Raw genomic sequence first — 25,727 nt, forward strand, 5'->3', positions numbered from 1 at the left:
ACAGCAAAGAAAAAGTAAAAGGTTGTATCCAAGACACGACCGTAGATTTGACGTAAGATTACGTAAGGTAGTTTTGATGTCACAGCAAAAGTACAGTGAATATTAAATTGATTTCTTAACTCGTTATCAGTGAAAAAATTCGATAGGTTGAAATTCGGAAGCAATTTGAGAGTTATGTTTTTGAGGTGCTCTGTCGGTGTTCTGGACGACATGTCTTGGATACAAGCTCTTACTTGAACTCTTTAGTTATCTCTTTTATCAGTAATTTGTGGTCTCAGAAAGGACCGATGGGTTGGAAGCTTGGAAGCCAGTTTAGACCAATGCTGTTGATTTTTTCCTCGATGTTCTTGGAGATGATGCGGTGTGGAAATGAAATATGAATTAAAGAAAACACATCTATCACAGAGAAACTAAGCATACCGGACGGTATGCTATGGTTTAGACCCCTACTATTAAGAGAATTAGGAAAGATTTTTTTGCATAATTCTTGTAATAGGAGGGGATTAAAATATGCATCAAAAGGCATAAAGATAGGTATCATCCGGCATTCTCAGTGCTCGGTATCAATATACGGCGACTGTTTTAGGAAAACCACTTTTCATATCACGGAAACGCCTCGTTTTCTGATGACAAACTATTGCAATTTCGTGCACAAAACGCTTATTCAATAGATGATAAAAAAGCGAAAATTTATTTATTCGATTATTTGATATATATTTCCGGTCGCGAGATATACCATATAAATTCGAGTTTTTCTGCTTTTTCTAGCATCCTAGTAAAAACCTTACCTTAATTTCAAGTGTTTCTGGCTAATAGACATGGTCAGGCATGGAAAATCATTTACATTCATTTCAGGCTTTCATTTACATTCATTTGCCTCTAACTTTTATCATCAACAGCATTCCGCAAAATGATGTATAGAGCTTTAGTAGGTTTTGTTATCAGCTCCAACTTTTGCCCATAACCCAAATCTGTATCTCTTATGCATCACGAATTAGAGCGGGCAGAACTTGTTACTGTTTTTCAGTGAATGTAAAATACATTCATTGAAAAACATTAGTGGTTTCTGTTCACTCAGTTTCATCATACATAAGAGATACGGATTTGAGTTGTTAACAAAAGTTGTACCTAATAACAAAACCTACAAAAGCTCCATAAATTATTTTGCAGAATTCAGATGATGAAAAAAGTTAGGGGTAAATGAATGTAAATGAATGCACAAAATGATGCAAATGATTTTCCATGCCTGGACATGGTCATGAGGTATTCGGTCATTGCGAGAATTTGTATTTACCACTTCAATCCCTGACGCATTTGTTGCTGGGTACATTATCAAAGCTAGCTAGCTGCTTGCGGGGAGCCTTTTGTTGTATACGCGATAACACCATCACTCACCAGACGCGGTGATTGAATGAAACCCGTTCGGTGAGACCGGATGGAATTCAATTTTGAAATGCGCTTTTCGCAGGCAATGGGTCATATTTTTAATTATAATGGGAACAGTAGCACATTCGTGAAATTTCCAATACATTTTTAAAAGTGATAAATTCTTAATTTTAACAGATACGTAAACAAATTTCTTATCGATTGGCGTATTAAAATTCATCATCTCTGGATCAAAATCAGACCACTTTCGTGACTGACTTTGGTGTTTCAAACTGCACTCCCAACGTTGCCTTAAAAATACATGGTATGCTAGATTTATACTAATGGGAACTGACATCCGATTTATGACCTTGACAAGTCTCGCGTCACTTTTCAAATAGAACAATCTCATTGATCAATTCTCTTATCGACTCTCTCTTTCGTTGATAACTTGGCTGCATTCATATGTCGGGCTAATTTTTCTACATAGTCTATTAACAGAAACTATTATTAAGCGTATGAGATGATAATAACAGCTGAACATGTTTTTTGAGCCGAGTTATTAACGAAAGAGAAAGTCGATGAAGAGAATCGATCCATGTAGATTGATCGTTAACGCGAGAAGTGTCCAGAAAATACTCTTTAACAAATGTATGGTGGTCTTGAAAAGGACCGTTTTGTGGTGAAGGTTGAGTAATGTTGAGCTATTAAGGTGTTTTACACAGATAAGGCTGGCGAGTTGCATATTGTTTAGAACGGTGACGCGCTTGGCATAGATGGCTCACAGCGGCTCTCACAACGAGCAACTGTAATCCTGTAGCGGTACAACTTTTTCCTTCTTCTTCGGCGAATCGACCGCTCAGTGGGCGGCAGCTCGCGCTTGCAGGCAGGCTTTCGTCGTGTACTAGAGAACAATCGCCACACGCCGAAAGCACTGCTGCTGCTGCGACCGGACTGAATTCGATTTTTAAATCTTTGTTGGGGAAAGCGCTTTTCGTAGTCAATCAGTGATAATTTTCATTATTGTAGCAGCAGTTGCACATTCGTGCATTTTTCAAAGGTGACCTTTTGAAAATTGATAAAGTGTTCATTTTAGCAGATTTGTAGATGAGATTCTAATTGAATGGCTTGTTTAGAATTAATATCCATCCGCTTTTGACAGAGTTAGAAGTGGTCAAATCCTGACCACTTTTCGTAACGCGGTCGGTTTTGGTTTTTTGAAATTGCACCTCATATATATTGCCGAAAGACGTAATCCTACGTCAAAAAAGGAAGAATGCAAAGTCGGAAAAAGAACATAACATCGAAAAACACTAGGAAGGAGCAACCGCAGTTCATAAGATAATAAAAGTAGTAGGCAAACCAGATACCCAGCCTTTCGAGATGTGAAACGCATCTTTGGGATTGTTCAATAATTACGCAGACGGTTTTTTTGGTATTCTTGGTCCCCCTCCCCCTGCGTAGACAATTATCTATACACATTTTTTAAGATTTACATAGACCGTGTATAATTATGCGATAATGCGAATAAGGGCGGCTATGTGATGTTTTGTTGTACGTGTTGTGGAAATTAGTTCTTTCATTTCCGTAAACTTGTTAAGGACGCCTTGTCTTGCCTCAAAAGTTATCATTTTTAAAGGACTGTTATTCACAACATAAAAGGCACCATTACACGGAGTATTAGATTTGATCAAGTTATTCGCAGTTCTATTTGTGCAACGCTCCCAGCTGAGTGATGGGTAGATGATAACACACACAATTGTATACGCAAATCGTAAGGACTACCAAAACAAAAACGAACTGTGAAATTTTAATCTATAATAAGCCATTTTATATATTCGTTTTTTGTTTTTTATCTATTTTGACATGATCTCAAAAGATCGCAAATAATCGCAGAAATTTTTTTTTGCTAAAATCTTCTATACATACGTGCCATTAATGTTCAATACAAGGCATTGCATGATATGTTAACTTTCTTACCATGATATTAAAGTTGAAAAAACGGTTGTATTAAATTGAAAGAAGCCAAAAATTTATCTAAATCCACTGATTTCATGTGGAATACCTGCTTGATCAACGCATATTTTTTTACAAACAGATTCATTGAACCCAGCAGCAAACGGAGACAAGAAAACTACAACGAGCGAACTTGCACAATACAAAAACAGTCAAATTAGTATTGATACCGCAACGTTGTGAGTATTGAATAAGATATAAAAGATATACAGCATTGTTCTCCTATCCTTTGAGCATACAAAACAACAATTTAGCATCAATTTTGGGTAATTTTAAAAATCGACATTTGGCCAACTACATTGTAGAAATAGGGTGCACGACGTTAGGCATACGGTCGTTAGGCATACGGACGTTAGGCATACGTACGTTAGGCATACGGACGTTAGGCATACGGACGTTAGGCATAATGTACGATAGGCATAATGGACGTTGGGCATAAAGGACGTTAGGCATAATGGACGTTAGGCATAATCTACCGGATGAATTCCAGAAGGATGATAATGGAGACCGTCTATTGATTGCTGACTTCGGTGACAATAATGAAAGAGCCTTAATTTTTGGAACTCATGAACGACGTCTTGGACAGGCAAAGTATTGGGTTACAGATGGTACGTTTGCCACAGTTCCTTGTTTGTTTCGGCAACTCGTCACTGTTCATGGAAGTATCGCTCCCTCACATCAGCAGACGGTTCCGCTAGTTTTCATTCTGATGACAACAAAATCAGAATCTTTGTATCGAAAAGTATGGCAGGAAATCCTGGAAGCAGCAGGTATGTTTTTTTGTTATTGAATGAAAAACCACAGAATTAACCATTCTTGATTTCATGAGCTGATCTTTGGCATCATATTTTATTCAACCTTGGCTGTTTTTTTTTTGTTATTGAATGAAAAAGCACAGAATTCACCATTCTTTATTTCATGAGCTGTTCTTTGAGGAAAACCTTTTCTTCTTTGACTTTTGCAATATGTGTGTAAGAATATATTACAACAAATGTGTGATTTTTTTTTATTTCTAGATGCGATTGATTTCAAGATATAGTTCAAAACTAAGCTGAGTTTTCATTGTAAGATTACTTAACCACTATCGCTACTAATCATGGATCTAAGTAAATATGTAGATACGTCACTTATGATATGATAAATAATGGATTCCAAACTGTGCTTATTAAATAAACTATGTTTGTTTGACTTGTATCATTTTTTATTCAAAGCTAAGCCTAATTTAAGCATTGTTTACAGGTTTACAGGTTAAACAGGTTTCTAGAGTTGCACAGCAGCAAGGTATTTTATGCCTAACGTCCATTATGCCTCACGTATATTATGCCTAACGTCCATTATGCCTAATGACTTTATGCCTAACGTCAATTATGCCTAACGTCCGTATGCCTAAAGTATTTATGCCTAATGGGGTACACTCGTAGAAATACCCCTCTGTGCGATGGTACAATGAACTACATCTAAGCATACAATGCGTAAAGAACGCATCCAACCTCCGAAAAACAACTCCATTTGGGGATTTTGGGCGTCTAGCAGTGTTCCACTCGGAAGAAAGAAGAAAAAAATCTCGCTGCTAGCCGATATCTTAATTGACCCCTACATCGTTGAAGATTTCTTCAATATCATTCCCCCTAATTCCGATATGAGGAGAACAGCTCGAATCATGTCTCGAAAATTGCTTCCATTCGGATGCAATAAAAGGTTATATATGACCTACATACAAAGCGATTATGATATCTATCACGGTCCCAATACTCACTCTAGATGTCGATTGAAACTGTGCTGGATCTGGAAAAGAAAATCGAAACGAAAAAGAAAAATGTCAGTTCAACTTCATTGGAACGACGGCGAAAACTATTTCAAATATTTGTACATGTCGGGTGGTGGATTAGGAAGAGAGAGAGAGAGAGATAGAGAAAGAGAGGGAGGGAAACATGATGAAATCGAATCCACAGGAGCCGTGGCTGGAAGACAAGAGGGACAAACATCGTTTCTAATGATTTGTTGTCCCAAAATATGTGCGTTCTGTTCGTTTTCTTCGTTTACACTGCATGTTTGCCCGGACATAGTTTTGTACATGGCGATTGAGGATAAGCGAATAATCGAAAGCTGGTGGTTTTTTCATGGTTTTCTTCACGAGTTGTCTGAGTCGGATGGCGAGGACAACGACGACGACGCGGAGTTTTCCCATTTTCGTAGCACCTGGATGGCAGTTAGGCAGGTGGTTGTTGTACGACGTTTCGATTGCAACTAACGCGTGTTCAGTTCCAGTTGTTAAGTACAGTGGGGCAAACAGTTCGGAAGGAGTAAACGGTACGCTGAATTAAACTGATGTGTTCATGTTATGAAAATAACGACTCATGATTCATATTAAGAGCCTGAGTTTAAACCCTCGATCTTCTGCTAAGTAAGCAAAAACGTTCGCTCTAAGGCCACCGATCCCCTCTATTACAGTACACCAAAGTAAATTACATAATTTAAAAAAAAAGGATGAGTCATACAAAATATGCAAGTTAAATCGGGATGAATTGAACCTAATATCATGGGTACTTTGAATCAGGGTATACCAGTTCTCACACTGCCATCCGCTCACTTTTTCTGCTCAATGAACATCTGGAAAGTTACATGAAATATCAATTTCAAGGAACTTTACAGATTTTCAATAAAATGTGTTGAGGTCTTTGTAGAAGTTCAAAGATGTTCAGAGGTCTTCGTAGAATTAAGAGAGATTAAAAAAATAAGAATTTGCAGTACATTCAGGGAACTTCGCAGTAGTTGAGGAATTTTGTAAATTATATGGCACTCAAATATTGATGCATTCTTTCGTGCTAGTTGAGGTAAGTCTGAATGTAAATCTTATTAGAGTTCTTTTTCTTATGACACGTCTCAATTTTAAGAGAACGAATTTCGAGATTCACGGAAAATCTGTAAATTTCAATCATTGTTTGCTCCCCCGCAGCAATTAATCCATTCTTGTTTCAGCTACGTACATTTACAAAATTCTTAGCATAGAAGTTGACACAATAAACACATTAAACAGTTCAGCGTCACCATATCTTCGACGGTCACTGTACCCGCATAAGCGATGGGGTCGCCTTCTATGGAAAGCATGTAGAACTGCTCTTTATCGAAAGAATATTCCTGTGCGGCGAAACATTTAATGATACACTGCTACTGCTGCTGCTGCTGCTGCTCCAGAATGCATTATTAAGATTTTATGGTCACACCAAACGAAGGCACAAGTTTTGCAGCTTGCGATCCATCGTCGGTCCCATCGTCGAAAGCGAGGCAAAACTGAACCTGGCACGTGGCACACGCCATGCATTCCCAAAATTGGCACATTTATGAGTCGGATGCTTGACATCTGCTGCGTCGATTGCGATATATAGAGCTCTCGTGGCAAGCTGCACCCATCTCTGATGTTTTACCAACCACTTTCCGGCAATTGGAGGGTGAATGATGTGTTGATTATCTTCTTCACCGTGAGTTGGTTTATACCTTGATATAATCGCAAAGGTAGGTGCAGCAAACGCACAACACCAATGTGCGTAATTTGATATTTTGGTCGCGTGCTTGCACTTATCTGATCGTTGATTCTGCTGGAAAACAGTGTATTGTTCGACGCCTTGTTGTAATCGTTTCCAGTGCCATATTGCACGCACCCTTAAAAATACGGCGACGACTTTGAGTGACTTAACTTTTCACATCTTCCAAGAGCTATCAACCTTCCAAGTGGGCATAATAGCAAGCGAGATCACATCTGTGCCGTATCTTGACAACATCAGGCACTTGAGCTGAGCCAGTAGACACTCGACGTTACACGCAATCAAGTAGAATTCCTCAAATGCCATCCAACGAGTGTAGGGCAGTGCAATTACAAATTTGATGGCAGCAATTGGGGCGCACTTAATTCGACTTAAGAAACCGCAGCAGCAGTATGCCACAATTGTAACAACTTAATCATTCAATTAATACCTTTCTCACAATCGAGAGGCAGCCAAACCAAACCGAACCTCATCGAATACAGTGTCTGACGGATCTGCGTGGTAAAACTAGACTTACTGGATTCTCATCGACTCTGACGACGGCAGACGCAAAAGCGCTTAGCGAAAAGTTGTCGCTTTTTTTTCTTCGTTGTTGCTCCAGAAACACATAAAAAGTCGAACAACGCTAATATCCGGAAATTGCCACTTTGGCGCAAAGATGCATTAAGAGATCAGCCTTAGTCATGTGTGTGTTCAGCTCGCGACTGTGTTAAGTCAAGCCAGATGCTGCTATGTTGTGTCTAAGTGAACATACTTTCTAGCAACCGAAGCACGTTGATGACTATGGGAAACGGCGTTTTAATAATTCATGTTACAAACAAGCGCATAGCTCGACGTTTTGCACCTCAGAGCAGCAAGCGTGTGTGTTTCTGAAGTGTGTCAAAATGCATGTTTGTTTTGGAGCTGCTAACAAGATGACGACGATGATCGCGTGCTACTGGTGTGAAGTTGACTTATTCTCCTCACAGTAACAGAAGTAAAATATCACCGCCCGTACGACGTAGAGAACGATTTGGAGTCTTAAGCGATTGATCATCACCACCGTTCAAATTATTGCAAAATAGTACGGTCAACAAAGTAAATACACAGTGGAAATGAATAATGGCTCTTCTTATCTACACAACTCACTTGACAGAGAGCTTCTTGTTGACAATATATGTAAGGTACGATTGCTTCCAAATTTAGACGGCTACTATTATTTCGTTACAAGCTCGTTCTTTCGAGAGTACAAATCCGCTTCTTAAGGCACACCATTCACTCCACGGCATCCAAGAAGGCGATGTAAACGAACTGATTTAACATCACAAATTGGATTAAACTCCCATTATCACTCACTTGCCACTGATGGCTGATTGCACACTACTTGCTGTCGTCGGTCACTTGTTACACGCACTCAATGAGCCTCTAATATAAAAATCACTTTCGCACTCGCACATCCTATATGGCACTTTGCTGGACACAGTAGTGCACATGGCTAAACGAATTTATCTTGCGCTGAAGCGTGCGTCATTATAGCCTTCTTCGTTTCGCTAGCCAGAGTGGCGGCGAGCGATGAAACTAAGGTCACTTGGATTGCTCAAAGGAACGAAGGGTTAAAAGCACCCACGGTTTGACCGTAAACCGATAAAAAAAAGCGCGTACACATCGATCTGTCAGGCGGCGACGGTAATTTTTCGGTGATCACCTTCAGATTCGTTTACACGTTCAAAAACAAAGTTGAAAATCAATCAACGTTCCACGGTGCGAAGACTCGGAATATCGCGCGATCGCGGGAAAAGACAACACCGCGCTGTCTATTGTCACCTCGCCAAACTAGCACTGACTGGAGCTGCGCGGTTTGTTGTTCGTTTGGCAGCAGTCAAGGCAAAGTTGCTGCTACGGGGCTGGTCGAAAACCTGCTCTCTGGCATACAGCGGCGAAGCGTAATAAAAACAGAGAATTAAAATAAATCCCCGCGTGCGATGGTGCAGGTGGCGCAGGCGGCTTCTTGTGTTCAAGCTTCGCTCTTGAATAAACCGCAAAACAGGTAGGTTAGAATATGTATTCAAGATCGGTCCCCCACATACAAATACATCCACAAATATTGCCCGCGCTATGCAAGAATATGACAGAATAAATCAGAAAGTGTACGCCTTCAATCACTTGACTTATCTCATCTAACAATTACTATATGCGCTCAACACACTGGCCAATTGATTTCCAACCGACCAACGACGACGACGGGGTTGCAGAATAAGAAGACCGTTTTACGACCTGCAAAATAGACCATTTTGAGAGTCACCATCATAGGGGAATGGACAATAATGTTTTCGAGCGATTTTGCTTTTGAAGTCTTGTTCTGAGTCGTAGCAGGCATTGCGCAGCTTATTTGTAATCTGAAACGCTCAAGCAAACGGGTACCACATAACGAACAGTGGGATAATCGGCTGGAACAAACAGCAAAATGATCATGATAATTGTTCCCTGTAACTTGTGCAATTTAGTTTTTGTCCGAGAGAAACGCAAGATTTGCACACTCTGAGCACCCTCGCAACCGATACCTACAATTTGATCTACATTTTTCAGCATACATGTACTGCACAGCACTACAAGTGGCGGTCTGGCTTCTCTGTGCGGTTGCCATACCAACAACCGAACGTGCCAACTGTATAGCACACGCCGTAATGAGCGTATTATAATTTATTTGAAAAATTCTCCAAACAAGGCTAACATGTTTTCGACTCGAGGGATCAAATACAACAACAGCGAGACACTGGAACAAATCTTCGCACGGAAAGCCAAACAAGATCTCACTTCACGTCGGTCGTCTCGCAGGCATGCAGCATTCCCCTTGAAGTCGATAAAAACACACAATAAATTACTGTGGCCAATGGTGTAGCTAATGTGGGGGTGCCAAAGGGGTCAGGCCCTTTCCAAAATTGTAAAGGCTTGTCCTAGAAGGGAGCCAGAAAAAAAGCTCGCTTTTGGACTCCTAATCTTATATGATCTTATCTGAAATTCGAATTTTTGCTGAATTTTATTTAAGAACTCAGCTTTACTAAATCTGCATTAAAAGTTTGGCGTTTTTCTCAAAAATAAAAGAAGCGCTCCAACCGAATCAATTATTATCTTCATCTGATGGCATTCGTGAATAGCGTTTCAACGCATTAGACCTAATTTAGAATCCGTAGGCCGAGTTTGGGTCAAGAAACAGTGTTAGATTTTTAACAATATCTCAAAAATTTGCTTCTCTTTATCGAATCTTACGGTACGTACGGAAAGGTGAATAAATTTAGATGTCATCTGCAGTGGAAACCAGTGATGGCATGATCATTAGCAAATTGATAGTTTTCCACTCTCATACTCTCTCAATATCACGCGTGATATTGGAGAAAAATATAATGCTTAATATTGATTTTACAAGCTCCTTTGATATTGCGAGACTATTCACAACGTGTAAAGGTGTATTCAGATCTAAGCGGACATTAGCGGAGCGGAGCAAAATTTGCGTTGGAATGGGAAAAACAACTAGTACTTTTCTCTCTCTCGTACCTTCGCAAAATCTCTCTCCGCGCGTGAAATATCGCTCAGATCAGAATACACCTTAAAGTTGAAGCTAAGAGTTGAATCGACGCAAAAATGATTCCGTTGTACCTCGTTTTCTTAGAAAGAGAAGGTATAATAATGCTATCTCTTTTATCTCTTCACTAATGGCAGACACAAAGCGACTGCTACCAGCCGTTAGGGAAGTTTCGGTTGCGTTCGGGTGTAAAGTAAAAACTCAATCTCACCACAGTTTGGAGAGATTTGCAGCTGGTAAGTTTTGTTAGCTTGATATTCCGAGCTGCAACGTCACAGATCACAATATCAACCGCAGTTATGTGCTTAATGATTTTTGTCTCAGAAATTCAAGCGTAATCTTGGGCTTCGGAGAGATTTGATTTTTTGATATTTTTCCAACACTGGTGGAAACATTCCAATTTGTGAAAAAAAATCCATTCGAAACATAGAGGCAAGGGGCGGGTTGTGCTTAGAGGCCCAAAATTAGATCTACCGTATGCGTGATAATGTTTGCAATGCCTTGGTTTTCTTTGCATGCACGTAACCTATAGCTCATACCGTAGTAGGCTATGTATAAAAGAAAATGATTTACTTAGTTCGACAGTTGCACCATGAAGCGTGGTAGCGTATTTGTGATTTGTCCCACGCGCTAATGTCGCAAAAAGACATTTCAATCGCCGTGGGAGTGTCCCGGTGGACCGTCAAAAGGGTTTTAGACCGAGAAAAGAAAGGACAACTATCCGCGAAGGTGGTCACAGGTCGTCCGAGCTCAGCTCGGGTTCCGAGGGTTATCGCTGCTATCAAAAGGAAGATTCTGGTGAATCCAGTGCGTTCAATAAGGAAAATGGCAAAGGAACACGGGATCAGTGACTTTACGGCACGGAAGATCGTAAAGGAAGATTGCGGGGCGAAGTCGAGGGCACGGAAAAAAGCTCACATCATTACCAACTGCATCCGGGAGCTACGAGTCGAACGATGCAAGAAAATCTTGAACTTCCTTAAGCGAAAAAATCCGGTAATCCTGTTCACCGACGAAAGCATGTTTACCGTCGATCCCGTATCAAATTCCTGAACCGACCGGTATATTAGTTCTCTTCCGGTAAAAGACGTGGCCGACGAGCACAAGAACATGTATCTGACCAAGCATCCTGCTAGCGTTATGGTGTTTGGATTGGTGGCTTCCGACGGCAAAAAATGGACTGTGTTCATTCCAAAAGGCGACAAGGTCAACCACGGAGGTCTCAATATGGCGCGTCATGAAGGCCAAGGCCTGTTCTAAACGCCACCCGAGTACAGCAAGCCTCAGACAAACATTAACTCGTACCTGGAGCGAAATCGATCCAGACTACATTATTAGAACCTGCCGTGCATTCCGGAAGCGTGTGGAGGCCGTTATTGCAGCAAGTGGAAACTAGATCGATGATTAACATAGTTTAAGGCTCTGAGAAACATCCCCTTTGAATAAATAAAAAAAAAACTCGAAAACGAAATTATTGAGAATGTGTTTAATTTTGACATTGCTCAATGGTGCAAACATTATCACGCATACGGTATGCCCTATTTATGAAAAAAAAGTGTGATTACATTGGCAAAAATCATCATCTAGTATGGATGCCGTTATTTTACTATGGAGTAAGCTGCCAAATAGCGAAAAAAATAAACAAATTTCAGATTTTACCTCTCAGAAGCCCATGAAACTTCGGACAATTGTTCGTTGTGAAATTAAATTAAATGAACCAAGTTTGAGCTGGAATTCGACCATTTTGACTAGCATAATTAAAAAAAAAAATTACGTCTTCTATATTTTTCATTAAGTCATAGCACGAAACGGCTCATTTAATCAAAATGACGTTGAGACAAAACTGTAGAAAAACGGGAAAGCCTCCTTAAAAAAAAATCTAAATTTTTTTCAAAACATGGAAAACAAAATCTGTTTAAAACTTCAATAACAAAGAAAGGACACCTTTAAGATTTGTAAACTTATTTTTATTCGAAAGATTATAAATTTTCTGATATTTGACACAATGGACATTGTAAAATAACAAGTCAAGTCCATGTAAAATAAAGTACTCCGTGTATGTCAGAGGGCCTAAATTTTCATGATTTTTTAATAAGAGTTTAAGAGATTTGTGCATAAGAAACGATTTTCCGGACTAAAAAAAGTTTGCTGCATAGTAAACAATAAAAATTATATGTGAAGAAAAGTTCAAACTTTTTACTAAAAATGTGCAATATCAGAAAAAATAGATATTTTGATATTTTTTTAATAAAGTCTTAAAACTAAATTAATTTTTTTACGAAAATTTGTGAATTTGTGTACTTAAATAACATTTTTTTCTGAAAAGCTAATCCAGTTTCCAACAACTTTGCTCCAAACGTAATTTCGATTAGTTAAGGTGTTTTCGTGCTATGATTTATTGAAAAATATCGAATTCGCAATTTTGAAAGATAAGGCGAGTGTCAAAATGGCCGAGATCCAGCAGAAATTTGGTTCATTGTCCGTAGCGAACAATTATGCGAAGTTTCACGGAATTCGGAGATGGTAAGATTAAATCGATGCGTTAGCTGACGTGGATGGTCAGCTATTAACTTGCGCGTGAATGACCGCACATATCGCATATACCACCCCACGATTTAAAAGCTGGCAAAATTTTAAAATGAACCAAATGAATTTAGTTTCGATCTAGCTTACATTCTTCTTTGCGGAAAGGGAAGAGATGAATATTCAACCACCGTTAACAATAGAGAACGAGTTTACTTCTGCATCGCCACGGTTGTTCTAGGAGGGAGTTTTGTTTTAAGGAAGGGTATGATCGGGATTCTGCACGGTAAGTGATCTGAGCGTTTGATTCTGATTGCGATACTTACAAATTTATACTACTACGGAGCCTTGGATCTTCTGCTCATTAAGCAAAAACGGTCACCACTAAGCCACCGCACTCCTTATAGAGCATTTCCACGGCAAATGACTAATGGATCTGATGCGACCTTCTCTGATTTCCTTGACACTTTGCATAATTGTTTGTGGGGGTCAATCATTCACATTTTTGCAAAAATTAGACCATTTTGAATCTCGCAAACAACTTCAACGTGGCGTTTTCGAGATTTTTCAACAAATCCTTACTCAAAAACGACACTGTTCGTGCAAGCGACGATTACCGCCTTTACCGATTCGGAGTAGGCTCTGCCAACGGTTGAATTTTTAGGAGCTATCACGATTTTTTGTGGTTATTCCGATAAAAAAAATATCATTAATGATAGTGGTTTAGTAGTGGACTTATCTTGCAATGAAATGTTTTTGGTGTATAGATTTAGCCGGTGGTTTGTTTGGAAGAGCAAGTGAAGTGTTGGAGGGGAGGAGTGTTGTCCGTTTGGTAGCGTCGGTTAGAGATGGGATGATGACGGGTGAGTGTCGTGTTTTTGTGCTTCTTCTTCTTGTTGTTCGCATTTCAAGCTTATTGCTTAGCGCATATTAGCTTATTGCGTGCTCTCAACTTAGTGTTCTAAATGCACTTCCACAGTTATTAATTGAGAGCTTTCGATGCCAATACCAATGCATGAATTTGTATATTGTGTGGCAAGCACAATGATACTCTATGCCCAGGGAAGTCGAGAAAATTTCCAACCCGAAAGATTCCCTCGACCGGACCGGGAATCGAACCCACCGCCTCCGGCTTGGTAATACCGTGCCTTTACTGACTAGGCTATGAGGCCTCATGAGGTTTTTGTGCTACGATTTATTAAAAAGTGTCGAATACGCCATTTTGAATTTCAAGATCCAAATATGGCCGAATTTAAGTACAAGTGGAATGATTGCCCAGCGGCACATTTCCGGCATACCTTCGGCACAATCTTGTAGGCATTAGATTGTTGTAAATAAAATGGGAGCACTGCTGGATAACTGTCATTGAATTTGTTCTGAACATTACGTGCTGTTTGACTGTATGTTCAGGAACATCTTCTAATTGAATATACCAGAGGAACTCAGACCAGCAGTTCACTTCTAGATCTAAATACGAAATTTAGGTCCTAGAGTGGACTGAAGAGGAAGAGGCAGTTAATCAGACCTCATTAGTACCCTTAATTCAAATAATGCTGCCACTCACACGAAACAAACTAAAGAAGTCTATTCATCACCCTCTATAGTCGGTCTCCAACAATTTCCCCCACCGGTTCCAACTCTTTCCGGCCGAAAGGCTAGGTTTCTGGTCTGCCTTTGAGGGCATTATAAAACACTAAAACACAGGACTTTTATTACTCTATGGATCACAAAACACCGAAATTTCGCACACTCGGCACTTCCCGCGTCATCCTCAATCCAATTTATCCTTGCGATTTCAAACCAAAACATTCAAGGTGTCAGAAATACCGGGTCGCCGGGATGGGTATTTTAAACCATTGCAGCTTGCTCTATGACCGGCACAATCGGCATACTTGCGGCACACTGACAAAAAAGATGACCCAAGATTGGTGTGCGGAGTGAATGATGTGTTCACTTCTTCTTTATGAAATATTCTTCGATCTTTGTCTTCTAAATGCATTGGTAAAATTCTTTGGAAGGACATGTCACCACGCCAAAACTGTCTATGTTTCATAAATATCAACTGGTATGATGACAACTTTAATTCGCCAAAGTAGCTTAGAAACACTAAAATGACCATTACATGTCAAAATGGCCACTAGAACTCCACAATCGACGGACCATAACATAAATGGCTTGTTAAATCCAACATCTTCGAATAAAATGCAAAATGAGCATAAAATCGCTTAAAACGCCTACAGACCATGAAAACGTAAAAACGTGCATTTCAATCAACAAAATAGTTTCAAAAATACCAAGTTGGCCTTGAAATCACCAAATGACCCTAAAAAATTTGGCCATGTATAATTATTTGATTCAAAACTAAGATCTCTGCTGGGATCATGTACTCTCCAGATTTTACAAAAAATCTTAACTTGAATATTTGTGAAGTAGGCTCTGGCCACGAGCAAACGTATTTGTTTATTCACTGTCATATGTTTTGCTTGTTTCGGCTAAAACTTCTGTGAAAATAAATAGTTTTAATTGGTGATAGACAAATATTCAAATACGACTCCTCTAGAGTGAAGCGAAAGTGACCGTACACCGTGAAAAAAAAGTATCATTGTCGGATCGTACTCTGTCCATGTGTTCTACATATTTATCACCACCTGTGCTGTGCACCAAGCGCTATTTGTTCGGAAAAGGGATGGAAGCTCTAATATTCTTGGACTGCTGAACTACTAATTATAACCACGAATCCTGGCAGCCAGTCAATGAACGTGTGGCGCTTTCACTCCGCGATTGCTTTTTCATCGATAGAATAAAGGGCTGGTGTTTCCATTCCTCATCATTGAATTCTAGAAAAAGATTTAAAAGTTAAGCTAAGCAGAGATTTGCATCAGAGTTCACGTAATACCAATACCGCAACAATAGAGTTGTACCCCTCGCAAAAACGCTGGATCCCCGATTAAGTGGCAGTTACGAAAAAAAATAAATCTCCATTGAACCTCCAACATCCAATCGTCCGATTAGCGGCGCCGGTGGTGTAGTGGTAAGCGTGATTGCCTCTCACCCCAGCAGGCCTGGGTTCAATCCCAGTCGGCGACGCCGGGATGTTCTGAGGCATAACATCTCTGATCACGCCTTCCTTTGGAAGGGAAGTAAAGCCGTTGGTCCCCGGTTCATGAGTTGATGGATCGATAGGTAGGGTCCAGGTGTGGGAGCTGCCTCCCTGGCGTCGGTAGCATTGGTGCTCAGCACGGAAAACAAATCAAGGAAAAAAAATCCAATCGTCCGATACAGCCACACCAAGAATAAGCGACCGAAAGAGTACTCCATTTGAAGCTCGTAAAAGTTGATGACCAAAGTCAAGCAGACCAGTTTTGGTGAGATCATTCCATTTTTATCTATAAATTTGGAATTTGATGTACATTGGAGGCATTTGGTGAGATCCTTCAATTATACTATATTATATAAACCATTCATTACATCACATATGATTATTAAATTCACTATTACATAACTCGGAGCGTTTGGTAAATTTATTTAATTAAACTCTAATCATTTCACTGAATCATCTTTGCGGCAAATGCAACGCAGTGGGCCTGGCCGTTTTGATGTTTGTGTAATATCTCAGATATGGTGCAAACACCAATTTTAACAACAACAAAATAGGCGTTATCTAACCGAATCATTTTCCAGGATGCTGTCTCGTACTTACTGCGTTTGTATTAGATTAGATGATATTAGATTAGATTAGAAACTCTGAACTTGAATATTTGTTCAACAACTTTTAAAATCCAGGAACTTAGAAGCTTTTTAAAGACTCTGGAAATGTGGCAAAGCAGAAGCTTCCAGACTCTCCCTTGGAAAAGTTCCTAGCTACGTCAACGACTGTGGCTTGATATATGCCCACAAAACAGAACATGTACATTCGACCGAGTGCCACGCTATACGTGCAGGATGACATTAGATTTATTTACGTGCTCGTCCGACGCGTTAATTCGAGTCAAGTTGCTCGAATCACAAAAGACCTCAGAGATCGTCACCTCCGAGCTGCTTAGGAATTTGATTCCGCTCATGGAGCGCAACTTTGCTGAACCCAAACCACGACGATACGAGACACGGTGTCACCACCGGTGGTGGTTATGAGTGGGAAACGCGTCCATTCTCAATCGATTAGATCAGCCGATGTGGCGACTTTGCATAAATGCAGCTTAGCGTACAATTAGCTGGAACCTGTTGCAAGCGCTTTCTAACGTATAGGAACCTTCATTAACACACGCTTCGCTTTGTTCTCGGAAACGACCACGCGATTATCGGCGAGGGGTCCTTTAATAACAACACATTAAAATTCATAAAAAAAAAGACCAATACCTGCGGGTACGCCGCTGCAGAGAATCAGGGAACCCGTTTTGGTACCGTGTGGTGAAATCAATCGCCAAGTTCTTCGCGATTTCGCGATTTTCGTGTGGGCAAGAAGTGTTCCACCTCTGCCCTGATCAGGTGCAGAGACCCATCATATCTCTTTCCCATTGACAGCATTGTCATTGCTGTACAAGTGTTTGATTGGGAAATGTATTCAATCCTCCGGAGCCGGAGCAGAACTAGTTAATTACTAATCTACGGGTTGTCCCGTGCGCCCTATCGTCCGGCCATATGTGGACTAACGTTATACAATCGTGTCGGTTCTCCGCCCAACGATGAATGATTCTGCGTAGATGGACACGATTCATGGAGACACCGTGTCTCGCGCTGCAGCAGCGGAACGTGGGACCGGATGACAATATTTATTCATACTAGGATTAGTTTTAAGCCAACTGCGCAAAAACTGTCAATTGATAAATGAAAGCTTTTTGCCACATGTGTGTACCTACAACATGAGTAACCAAACAGAATATCTTCCAGTCCGCCGGTCTGTGTAACCCAACGTCATTGTTCGAAACTCTGCCAGTCTTGTGGGCTCCATCCGATGGCAAGTACATAAGTGGACCGGTTTCGAACGAACTCTGGAGAGATCTTGACAAACAAGTGCCAATAAGTGGACGACGCAGAAAATCAGCAGTGTGTCGGCATGATTTTTGCGAACAGTTTAATTTTTCGCCGCTTCCCACCACCGATCGGCCAGGTCTCCCTCTAATCGATGATGAATAATTTATAAAGCTCCCCGCTTGTGTCACTTGGCAAGTCAGCGCGGTAAAACAGAATCTATCTTGAACATGTTGATGGATTGTTGATCGGGCACACACAGAGCGCCCGCTCATGGACCCTTGAACGAGATCTAAGCTCTCGAGTGTTAGATTAGATCAAGTGTGTACATTAAGCTTTAAATACTTCCTGATCCCAGGTTGGGTCCCAGCCGCGGCTTGGTCGGCAGGATTTGTACAATCAGCATGTTTGATTGATTACTCGTAAGTTTTGCTAAATCCAAAACAAAGTTATCACGCGTGCACAGTGCCAGAGAGACCAGCATACGGAGATCACGGCAGATTGATAGGGCACAGCGATGTGTCGGTACTGCTGGCCGGGCATTGACCAAGATTATCCGAAGAAAAAACGTCCGGTCACTCTGCGTTGTCCATAAAAGAAGGGCACAACAATCACTCTGGGGGAAACGATTGCAGAAAGACGACTCGCAGAGCTTGACACAAGACTTGCGATGGAAGGCTGCACTAGAACGTGTGAGAAAGGTTATGTCACGTCGCTAGGATGATTGATGTGAGATTATTTGTTTGTATTCATCGGGTTTTTTTTCTCAGTGCTGATCGCAGACAAGCAGCCATCAAGCAAGCGATGGTAAAATTACGAATTTAATGAAGTTGCCCAACAAGTACTACAAGGGCCCAAATGATAATCTTGGTGTATTCAAATTCATTTGCAAATATGTAGGGGAAATGGATGTAATGTCGGCCTAAATGCCCCTAATTTGGACCCATACATAAATTCAGCAATCGACTAAATTTTCAATAGCGACCAAAAATATCCATAAGTACCGTCCCAATGATGCGTTCATCTAGATAAAATTGATAAATAGTAGATGTTTAGCGATGGGCCCAATTTTAGATCTATAGGCCAACATTAGAGCCATTTCCCCTATTTGTCGGAAAAAAAGCAAAGATCCACCATCAAAGGGATCTCATTCGCATGGATGATTTTGACTGAAGCAAGCCGACAATTGACGAAAGCGTGGATCATCTTTAAATGAGACGACTTCAAGGACGAGCGCAGCTCTTGTTGACATTCTGACACGAACATTGAAACAATCCGACACCAACTTATATTATTTATACCAGAAACCAATATTAACCGGAAACGAACCCAATATTGGATAGACATCAAGTTGTTCTGGTTTTATATCACAGTCTTAGCAATGGAAAGTACAAGAACTGCCTTCGATTTAATGGAGATGAAAAAATACGTTTAACGGAATTGATTGACTGTTTCTGTTGGTTTGCATTCAATTTAATGATAAAACCTTTGATAATCTGCTCAGTAAGCAAAACCAGTCACAACTAGGCCACAGAGCCACCAAATTAGGTGACAACGACGACTGTCACGACAAATGAAAATCAGTAAGAACGAAGGCTATCACAAGAATCATCTCTTTGGAAGACTCAAACATGATTTACAATCAGGATTGAGCTTTATCCGAACTCTTAGGCTCCTGAAAATCATTTCTGGCATACAGGCCACACACCATTCAGAACTAACAATCCCAATTCACTCCTGCATCTATTGGGATCAGACTACAGGTACTATTCATTTAATTTTTAATGGCATTTATTTTAAGTTCTTATAAGTCGACGAATCTTAAGGAGTTTTGTAAGTTCAATGTCATATTTTTTATACGTCTGGAATATTTTTTTCAAAGTCCCAGAATGAAAATGATTTGTGTCAGTCTGGAATCATGAAATTTATTTAAAGTCTGAGATTTAGTAAATTTATCCAGATTTACGATACTGTTTATAAGTCAGAGAGGGCCTCTGATAGCCCTAGTCAGTAAAGGCACGGTATTACTAAGCCGAAGGCAGCTGGTTCGATTACCAGTCCGGTCGAGGGAAGCTTTTGGGTTGAACATTTTATCGACCTCCCTGGAGATAGAGTATCATTGTGCTTGCCACAAAATATATAAATTCATGCATTGTCTATGCTAACCAATTAATAACTGTGGAAGTGCATCTAGAACTTTAAGTCGCGAGCCGGCAAAACGCTCGCTACAGAAGCTTAAAAAGAAGTTATAAGTCAACAACCTATTTTTTTTTTATAAATCCAGTTCTAAAAAAAAATACGACTTTGGAATGAATTTAAAGTATAACTTTTGAAAATTAAAATCAATTTCTAGCTAAGTTTTACTAAGTTCACCATCATTAATTTTTGTACACTTCAAGATCTGAAAAAAATATTCGTCCCAATGTTAAGATATTTCTGCCAGTCCAGTACTTTGACATCTCAGGCAGTGCTGCAAAATATCGACAATACACTGCCATATTCAAAATTCTGCATTGGTCACTCATTTTGAGCTAACATTCGTCGTGAAGGCACACCATTTCAATTGTCAATGCAGATTTTTGTATTAGCCAAATTTGTAAAGAAATTAAATGACTTTAAAGTGAACAAGCATCTACGTCCTGAACTGCTTGAAGAACAATAACATGACACAGAATGCACGGAACTACACTTTTTGTTACCAGGTGAATCTTTGTCATTGACAAAAATATTAATGAGATTTTGACTAAGGTCTATCAGTGACTATGTTATTTTTGGATCAATTTAGATAAGAATGAAAATATTTTTTTTTTTTAGAAGATATGAACTTCATATTAATTGAGCAGTGTTCACTCGGCTGTCGACAAAAGCAGGCCACTCTCGATGTGTGCTACGCGATCGTCTGTTTTCTCGACAGCAACCATTGTGTGGTCCTTCTCATTGTTCTTCATCAGCAGTTCTTTCGGTCGATGTGTCGTCGACTTTGGAAAGCAACCGTTTCGTGATGAGTGTGTGAGTGCTGACCACGTTTTGTGTCCATTGCTGCAATGGACGCGCTCTGACCCTCGTTGGCATACAACAATTTGCCATACAATGAAACTACTGGAAGCGGCTCCAGTTCTGATGGAGGAGGCTTTTTGGTTAGCGGAAGATAAAGTGTTTATTGTGTTGTACCTTTTGACTATAGTTATAAGATGTATTGTATAGTGACCAAGAATCCTCGGCTCTGTAAAGTTAATTCGGTTGAGCCTTATCAAATAAATTAATAAACAAAAAAAAAAAATATTAATTGAGCTCCAGAGAACAGTTTCCAAGCTTAGGCAAAATCAAGATCTAGAGATCTCTCCAACATTCTGACGTATGAAATTACTTTAAAGTCTAAAAATCATGAATTTTTAAAAATATTGCAGATACCGAACATTTTTTTTTTCCAAAAACTTGGATTTGAATAACAAAATTCTCCAACATTCAGAGCCTTGAAAAAAATTAAAGTCAAATAGAAATTTAAGATACAGCAGTCAGGACTCGCCTTTTTTTTCGTTACATGCCGGGAACTCGGAAATTAGTTTCGATTCTAAGGACACAATTCTTGTTTAAATCTTGGGCTTCAAGAAATTTTCGCCATCTCACTCATAGAATTCTTCTGCTGGCAGTTTCGAGACTACAAACAGTCATGTCACTTGCTTGGTGATGATCATTCATTCAGCAACCATTTAGCAACAGAAGTTTGCTAATTAGTTTCTGTGACGTTCGAGCGAGGTTATTTTTTTTCATGCTTCATCAATGTTATCAGAATAGACTGCTGTTGTGTACTTGTTAATGATATGATACATTTAATTGCCTGTAGATTTGAAGAAATACTTTAAATCTCCTCGTAGATTGTACGAGTTATGTAAAGAAGTGTGAGTTTGACTAGTACTGTCGCATTAATGGCCCTTCGCATATTTTCAACTTCTATTCAATTTTTATACCGCCATCCACCTACCCTCTTCAGACTATTATCTAGCTAATAAATTATCACACTAAAGCTTCCCGTATGAAGTAACATAAAAACACTTTGAATTCAATCAACAATGTCAAAAAACATTGTAACCGTACAAAAAATTAGCTCGTTTTTCAGAGAGAAAAAAAGTTCAGAGAAATCATTTCCAAGTTCCAGAATCTCTCAGATCGCTTGCATCTATGGACACAGTAGCATCGTTGTATCTCTCGGTGTCGATAGTGCTATCAACAGTTCATTACACTGATCAAGTTATTGTTTGGTGCATGCTCATTATCATTGTGGTTGCTGTTGGAAGCAAAAATTGGATGATCTAACGGGTGTTCAATAAAAAATGAAATTTTTTTCAGTCATATAGCTAATAAAAAAAAAATTTTTTCGTCGAATTCAGTATTTTTTTATTAAAAACATAATGTTTATTCTTCAAAAAAACGTCATTGAATATTGGAGAAGGGGCCCTGGTCAGCCGTATGGCGCAACTTAGGCGCGATGCTCTCACAAGAGCGCTGGACGGTATTGAAATCATTCTCGTTTTTTATTGAAAACCCATTAGATTAAAAAAAATCGTTCCCATATTCGTGAACGAGAGTCCACGGCTGCCGTTTACGAATATGGAGCGGATTTTTTTCCGAGTGAAATTAAGAATATCATCAAACTCAGTTTTGGGAATATAAGTGCAATCAATTCTTGATTTATTTAAGACTCTAGATGCGGATCCCGTTCAGATGGAACCAGCATACAGGATAGCTGAGGCGAAATCCTTTTTCATAAAGTTTATGTCCGAAGAATCGATGCTCCATACATTGCTGCATAACCCAGAGCAATTAATTTTCCGTTAAGGACTGTTTCGAAAATAAGTTGTGAACTAAACGTTCCTTCCAAATCCGTAAAAACAAAAAAAAATGTGTTATTATGCGTGTAATGTCTTTCATTAAAACTTAACAAAGAAAAACACACCAAAACATATTCTTTAAGGGACTGGTTTCATGTTAGTTTAGATCCCCTTATAAGGTTTCGGACAGTGCATTTTCCAGTTTTTTAACGCATAGTTACAGTATATTTTTGACTATTTCAAAGAACTATTAGTATCCTTTTGACGATGCTCTATACAATTGCCATTCAGCATCAGTAATCGACATTCAATAGGTTTTAGTTGCGATCAAGTTGAATTGGGTCGCTATCAGCAAAAATCTAAATCTCTATATTTTTCCAAAATTGACGTACTTGATGTCAAATTAGACTAAAACAATTGAAAATTGTTGTTTTATCTTCACAGCCTTTTCCATGGATGGCTACCAAGAGCATGAAACAACTTCAAACAATATTGTACGTTGTGTGCAAAAAGTTCGAAAAACATGTTTTGTTGTTTAATTTCGATACAGTCCTCATGATGATGAAAAGACAGTTGACGTTCGCATGTCGAATGTGGAGGATTATGTTCAAAATGAGCGAGTGTACAATCTGCCACCTGAAGTTCACGAGAAAGATCTTGTGTTGATGCTGGGGGAATACGGTAAAGTTAAGTTTGTCATCCGTGAGAAATTCCCAGCAGAGCTTTGCTTAAACATGTACACTAGACAAATGCAAAATGTTTGTAGTCTCGAAACTGCCAGCAGAAGAACGGAACAGACGAGAAACTGGAAGACTATGAAAAAGTTCCGTGCTGAGTGCAAACTCGATTGAATGCGTAGCAACGGAAAGCAAAGATCTAGGAGTCAGGAAATTAATCGAATTTAACTCAATGATAGAATGATAGCTGCACATAAATAATCGTACGTAAGATTTGTTTGATTTGTTTTCCTCAAATTTATATTTATTTAAGGATTTATTTAGTTCCCGGAAAAGAAGTACTAACTTGTGTATCACAAGATGACAGTTTTTTTTTTGGGAATTTGGCAGCTAGGAAAACATAAAGGTCGATTACATCGTCGATCGTCGTTCATTGCAGCATTGCCCTAATAATTTCCACAAATAGGACTATTCGCCGCAAATTGATACTCTGCCCATTGAATGCGTCTGGTAATAAATTGAAATGATAAAGCTAGCTTTGAGACCACCAAAGAAAAACCGACGACCTTTTTCTGCTCGCTCACTTTTGAGGCCAACGGCCGGTTGTGGCGGTGGCGGCACCACAACCGAAGAGTGAAGATGCAATAATTTCTTTCAATTAATATCCGCTATATCAATATCAATTTTTTGCCTGACCGGGCAAGCAACCGCTCTTACCGGCGGCTTGGCCTAGAAAAAATCACCAGAGAAAAAATCCTCCGACCACAGCCATAGCCATGCAACGAACGGTTGCGCGGAAAAGTTATCGATTAAATAATAGGAAAATTACAGAATAATAGCCGGACTGCGGGAAGGACCGGGAGGCAGGCAGAAAAATCATATCGTTTGCCAGTTCTACCCACTTCGTATGCAGGTTTCCATCGGTTCGCATGTGGGTTCTGCTTTTCTTCCCCTGTCAGTGCCGGTAATTTCTTTGCTCCAGTAGTGTATGGCCGGCGTATTTCACCTTACATTTCGGCATATACGAAAATGTATTGCATTTGTACTGGTTGCTTTAGGGCCGACCGAGTTCTGCTGCAAACATATTTTTATTCAGTAGATTAAATAAACAAAATAAAGGTAGTGGGAAACCGGCAAAAAAAAGGCCGATTCTCTGGAATATTTATACCTACGCCAATTTATATCCAGTGAGCATTAATGTAGTAGGGTGGCTCGCTCAATTCTTTACAAATCTTTTTCAACTAACCAAGGATCCAATCTGTTCACCGACACCCCATAGAAACAGTGGACAAGCTTAAAAACACACATGCCGCAACCACGCCACATGTGATGAAGGTTCAATTATTTGGTGCCATTGAGGGCCCCGTTGTGCACAATTGATGTTTGGATCCTTTGGAGAGTTAGTAAGCAGGGAAGAAGGGGAATATCGATTTCGTGCTATCAAAAAGATATCAGATTTCGCTTAATGGCCTCTGATGGGTAAATGTATTTTATTGCAAGTAGCAAAAAACCTTTTAAATAGGACAGCAAACTTTTTCCCCTCATCAAAAACCCGACTCGTTTTGAGACCATCACATCCGTAACACTGGCCAATGTGCAGTGCATGAAATGAATTTATTCGTCATCGACCGATTTTAAAACCGATAATAACCGATTACTGTCAACGGTGGCCATGTGAGCCATTTATGCCTACTACATCCCACCATAGCGCCAAATCGCCAACTAAACGTTTTACGACCCCAATAAATGCATCGATAGTAAAAGGCTACGGCATTGTATTGCATGAGAGTCGGAATAAACAAAACTGAACCATTTCAGTCAGCACCTGATGTTTAAGAAAAAAATCATCCATTCAACATGCAACTGCGCCAATATGCAAAGCGAAAAACAACCGGCTTGGTGAAAGGTAAGTGACATTCGCGCCATATCGATCCAAAGAAACCGCTACCGTAGACGAAACAATCGATCAATAAGGGGTCTAGTTTTAACTTTCCCGCGATTTGTTTTTCGCATCGGAAGGCACCTACAAACTGGTGTCGTTGAGCATGATTCTTTGACCACCGGAGAAGCGCCATTGCAACGGCACTGAAAACCGTTAACCGAGGGCAAAATTGTCCCCAGCGCTGCTGTGGCGGGCGGCGTGCTATAATTATGCTTCATTTCTCCATTCCTGGCGAGTGAGAGTCGCACGATGCGCTTTTTCGCAGAAGCAAGAGGAGAACTGCAGCGAGATGCATCTTGCGAATGC

The 25,727-nt window shown here is 39.8% G+C and overlaps 1 protein-coding gene across 3 annotated transcripts in view; it reads right to left on the bottom strand.

Annotated features, from left to right (window-relative positions):
• LOC135698528 (semaphorin-1A-like) overlaps positions 1-25,727 on the bottom strand; it is a 251,870-nt gene that overhangs the window by 49,897 nt on the left and 176,246 nt on the right. The window contains exons 1-2 of one of the 3 annotated variants that reach the window (XM_065218547.1): positions 8,052-8,728; positions 5,138-5,166 (exon numbers count right to left, since the gene is read on the bottom strand). The exons of 1 other annotated variant lie outside the window; for it this stretch is intronic. The gene's annotated coding sequence lies outside the window, so the exon portion shown is untranslated. Of the gene's footprint in view, positions 1-5,137; positions 5,167-8,051; positions 8,729-25,727 lie in introns of those variants that run through there. One more of the 3 variants, XM_065218545.1, reaches the window with a different exon arrangement.

The sequence above is a fragment of the Ochlerotatus camptorhynchus genome, unplaced genomic scaffold (genome assembly GCF_037179485.1).
Source record: "Ochlerotatus camptorhynchus isolate MF236.1 unplaced genomic scaffold, CSIRO-AGI_Acam_v1.1 ptg000089l, whole genome shotgun sequence".
Classification (NCBI taxonomy): domain Eukaryota; kingdom Metazoa; phylum Arthropoda; class Insecta; order Diptera; family Culicidae; genus Ochlerotatus; species Ochlerotatus camptorhynchus.